Genomic DNA, 4,928 nt, shown 5'->3' with positions numbered 1-4,928 from the left:
CAAATGAGATTGTCCTTATAAGAAACAGAAAAGAACACACACAGAGACGCAAAGGAGAACACCATTGGAGACGGAGGCAGAGATTTGAGTGATCAATCCAGTAAATGCCAAGGATTGCCAGCAACCACCAGAAACTAGGGGAAAGGTATGGAACAGGTAGTCCCTCAGAGCCTCCAGAAGGAACTAACCTTGCCCAAACCTTGATTTTTTGACTTCTGGCCTTCCAGAACTGTAGGGAGAAAACAATTCTGTTGTTTTAAGCCACGAAGTTTGTGAAAATTTGTTTTGGCAGCCCCTAGGAAACTAATACAGATCTGGGAACTAAGGTGCCATAGTAACAGATACCTAAAAATGTGGAAGTGGCTTTGAATTTGGGTAATGAGTAAAGACTAGGAGAATTTAGAGGTTGGTGATTGGAAAAGCCTCGATCATCTTGATGAGAAAGTAGAAATATGTTGTCAAAGGTGATTTTGATGAGAGCTCAGAGAGAAGTCAAAAGCATTGTGAGGAAAGTGTCTCATCATGAACATCCCATTGTTCATGAACAGAATCTTGACATAAATATATAAATATAAATCTCTCTGGTGAGACTTTAAAAGGGAATGAGGAACATTGTATTGGAAATTGGAGAAAAGGTATTTTTTGTTATAAAGTGGCAGAAAACTTGGCTGAATTGTATTCTTTCATTCTGGGTGGAAAATAGAACTTACACGCAATAAACTTGGATATGGAGCTGAAGAGATTTCCAAGCAAAGCTCCTTCCTGCTGATAGTAAAATGCCTGAGGAAAGAGAGAAACTAAACAAGGAACTACTAGGCAAAAAGGAACCAGCCCTTGATTATTTGGAGTGTTTCAAGCCAATCCAGATTACAAAGTATGAAGAAACAAGGAAATTCATTTTTGGGGGGAAGTGTGCTGGGGAGAGAGGGCCAAGGTGTGGCTGGAAAATGTGTTGCAGAAGAGATTATGTAGGTGACTCCTGGGTCCACTCAACCATCTCAGCAGAAGCCTGGAATAGAGATGGGGTTATACGGGAAGATTCAGTGAAGAACTCTTTTGCCTAATGGAGTAGACCCCCTTGACATGCACCAAAGACCAATGGGGTTTTTGAGAATGTTACCTCAGCAGAAACACTACCAGCTTAGACTGAAGGGAACAGAGACAGGAAGTAATGAAGGGAGGCTATTAAACTCCTGAGATTTTACAAACAGGACGTGGGACTGATAGAACTACTTGGTTACAAACATGGGCTGCCCTTCAGGAAAAAGGATGAACAGTTCCAAAGACAGAGTGTGGGCATGGAAGTAGTGCCCAGAGACACAGGCTTAGGGCCAGGGGCCAACAAGGCCACCACCATGGGCCCAAAGGACAGGGCATCAAGCCACAGAGAATCTTCATTGAAACCTAATGGGATTTGTCCTGCTGGGCTTAGAGTTGCTTGGTGACCCCTTTCCATTCCTAGATGAAAACGAGAATGTCTATTCTGTACCTGTACCGCCACTCTATTCTGGAGGAGAAAGTGTTACCAAGTCTAAGACCATACTGCTCGCTGCACAACAGGCCAATAATCAAGAGACGGGTTGTAGGGTCAAGGAATATGACTTTATTTGGAAAGCCAGCAGACCGAGAAGATGGTGGGCTTGTGCCCCAAAGAACCATCTTGCCTGAGTTAGAATTCAGGCTCCTTTTATACTAAAAGGGGAGAGAGTAAAGTCAAACACTTCCTAGTTTCCATCAGCCTCTGGAGGGGATGTGTTAATATTTTCCTCCCTGCAGTCATTCACAGGTGGGCCTGATCAGGATATTTCCTGTGAGCTAAACAAAGGTATTTTAGCTTAATGCTCATTACCTGGAAAGCAGGGTTCCCAGAGATGGGCCATTATGTATAATTTAATCTTATAGTGATTAACTTGTAACACAATACAAAAGATTCTTCCATATTACAAAAGGTTGTTTTCTAGTTTCATAGGTCCACAGATGGGGAGACAGTTTTTCCAGGCATGGACCATACTACCCAGAGTCTCACCCATGCCTGATTTAGATGATGAGATTTGGGACCTTTTATGTTGATGATATTTAGTTGAGAGTTTGAGCTTAGAGTTGATGCTGGAATGGGTTAAGGTTTTGGGGGATATTAGAATGGGGTGAATGTACTGGGCACATGAGAGGGATGTGAATGTTTACTATCAGGTAGGAGCCGTTACACTTTATTGCTCCTTTACTCAGAGTTTTACTAAATGTTTTTGTTTATTTTTTATGTGAACTTTCAAATTGGCTTGTCTAAAGCACCTCACCACTCACCAAAACAAAAATGAAAACAAAAACTGTTGTTATTTTAATTGGGATCACATTAAATGTATACATTAATTTATGAATAACTAATATCTTAATGATACTAGGTCTACTTAAAACCTATTGTTTAAGACATATTTACCTGGCTAATTTATTATTGATTTCCTCTTCCCTTCTATCCATATAGTTCTTTCTTTCTTTTTTTTTTATTTATGGATCTTTGCTTTATTCAGTTTGTCAAATAAGAGTTGAAAAAATTATTGCTTTCCACCCCCCAAAAAGTAGTCACAGAAGCACATTGCTTATTTGAAAAAAGTTTCCTAAGTTACAAAATTTAATCATAAGGATCAAACAGTGGTTATTGGTCAAACCAATCGACATCAATAGCTTTGAAGTATGCAGAAGATAGTTTTAAAATAAAGGGGACAAATATCAATCAAATTCTTATAACTGTTCAAGATCTAAACAAATGTGATTCTGGAAGTTGAATACAAAAGGCTAAGAGAATGATAGTGCAGTCATCAATAAGTAAACCAAAGACATAATTTTCTAAATCATTTTTAAACAGAATAAATTCTAGTTTTAAAAAAAGTTTAAAGCTACATAAAACTCAAAGTAATCTAACCGTTTTCTACCTGAGATCAAAACAATTTCTTTTTTCCTATCTAAACATAATTCTTGGCATTGAGATAAATCTGAATTCATGTGATATACTTTGTCAAACTTTTCAAAAAAATTTTAAGCCCTGCTGTAGAAAGAAATTCTCATATATACATATTTACATATTTTTTCTTCAAAGACTAACGACACATTTATGAGGTTAATAGGCCTGTAATGCGACCATGATACTATTTTTAAAAATTAATTTATTTTGGCTGTGCTGGGTCTTCATTGCTACATGCGGGCTTTCTCTAGTTGTGGTGAGCGGGGGCTACTCTTCATTGCGGTGTGCAGGCTTCTCATTGTGGTGGCTTCTCTTGTTGCAGAGCACGGGCTCTAGGCACGCGGGTTTCAGTAGTTGTGGTGCGTGGGCTCAGTAGCTGTGGCTCGCGGGCTTTAGAGTACAGGCTCAGTAGTTGTGGCTCATGGGCTTAGTTGCTCCACGGCATGTGGGGTCTTCCCAGACCAGGGCTTGAACCCTTGTCCCCTGCTTTGGCAGGTGGATTCTTAACCACTGTGCCACCAGGGAAGTCCAAATCATAGTACTAATAATATGAAAATAAAAAGCCATTCATTTATACATGTGTTCCTATATGGTGCAAAATGAAATGGGATCATAGAATTTATGCACATAAATGAATCACCAAGAGTTCAGAAATTAAGCTCACTTTAAGAAAACTCATTCTTTTTTGAAGCAGAGGTTGCAAAGTTGTGATGTATAACAAAAATATTGTGTATACAGACTCCAAAACCAAGCATTGGCCTAAATTGGCAATAACTGCAACTTAAATAGAAATTAAACCCAACTAGATCTTCACTGTGGTTATGCAACTTTGGGCTTTAGGGTCTGCAGATTTTACTGAGGTAACAACCTCTTATCTCTTGCCTCTCCTCCTTGTGCCTGCCCCCAATGCCCCCAGCTTCCTTTTACATGGCTGTGTTTGGCAATGCTTCCAAATTTTGAAAGCAGAAGAACCTGCTAAGTAAATGGAGAGAATGAAAAACAACACCATATATGATGTATGCATACCAACCTAAGAGTATGGACTGAGAAAGAAAATACTAGAGGGAAAACTAAGCAGCAGTCTACCCTCAAGGGAAAAAGAGAAAATAAAAGAATAGGGGGGCTGTTACTCCTAGATCTTCTTCCACATCATCTCCCGATTAGAAGAGTGTGGAAACAAAATTTCAAACTCTGGAAAGGTAATGACTTTGAAGGAGGAGCTAGGGAAGTGAATAAATGATAAAGAAGTACAGCAGTAGCTTTAGCTGTCAATGAGTTTCTTTGCTCTGGCATTGGCATTGTCAATACAACCTTTGTTGGTGTCAGCCTTTTCTGTGATCCGTTCTATTTATCGATTTTGAGCCTCAATCTCATTGCCCATGTCCAGGGCCATGTTTTTTAGATTTCCTAGGATACTGCCCACTTGATTCAGGTTCTCTCCCATTTCGTCTTCCCTGGCATCATTTGTTAATACTATTACATGGGCATATACAGAGGCCACAGCACTAGTTTAGTTCTGTTAAAGTCTTCTCTGCTTCTCTCATGTCTTTGTTTATTTGGTCCATGCCTTCTTCTATGTGTTTTAGTTGTTCCCCTTGTTCATCCAGCATAGTGATAGTCTTGACTCGTGCATCCTGAGACTCAATGTCTAAACCCAGGATTCTTCTTGTACTTTCCAGAGACTCATCAGTAACCTGGTTAGCCCTCAGCTGAATTTCTTCTGCCGACAGATTATCCATGATGAATTAAAACTCTTGATAGGGCTTCCCTGGTGGTGCAGTAGTTGAGAGTCCACCTGCCGATGCAGGGGACACGGGTTCATGCCCCGGTCCGGGAAGATCCCACACGCCGCGGAGCGGCTGGACCCGTGAGCCATGGCCGCTGAGCCTACACGTCCGGAGCCTGTGCTCCGCAACGGGAGAGGCCACAACAGTCAGAGGCCCGCATACTGCAAAAATAAATAAATAAATAA

General features: G+C 40.4%; 1 pseudogene; it reads right to left on the bottom strand.

The window, feature by feature from the left end:
- Positions 1-4,022: 4,022 nt before the first annotated feature.
- LOC137227127 (synaptosomal-associated protein 23 pseudogene) lies at positions 4,023-4,703 on the bottom strand (annotated as a pseudogene).
- Between the last annotated feature and the right edge of the window lie 225 nt (positions 4,704-4,928).

The sequence above is a fragment of the Pseudorca crassidens genome, chromosome 7 (assembly GCF_039906515.1).
Source record: "Pseudorca crassidens isolate mPseCra1 chromosome 7, mPseCra1.hap1, whole genome shotgun sequence".
Lineage (NCBI taxonomy): Eukaryota > Metazoa > Chordata > Mammalia > Artiodactyla > Delphinidae > Pseudorca > Pseudorca crassidens.
This window is presented reverse-complemented; position numbering and strand designations above follow the sequence as displayed.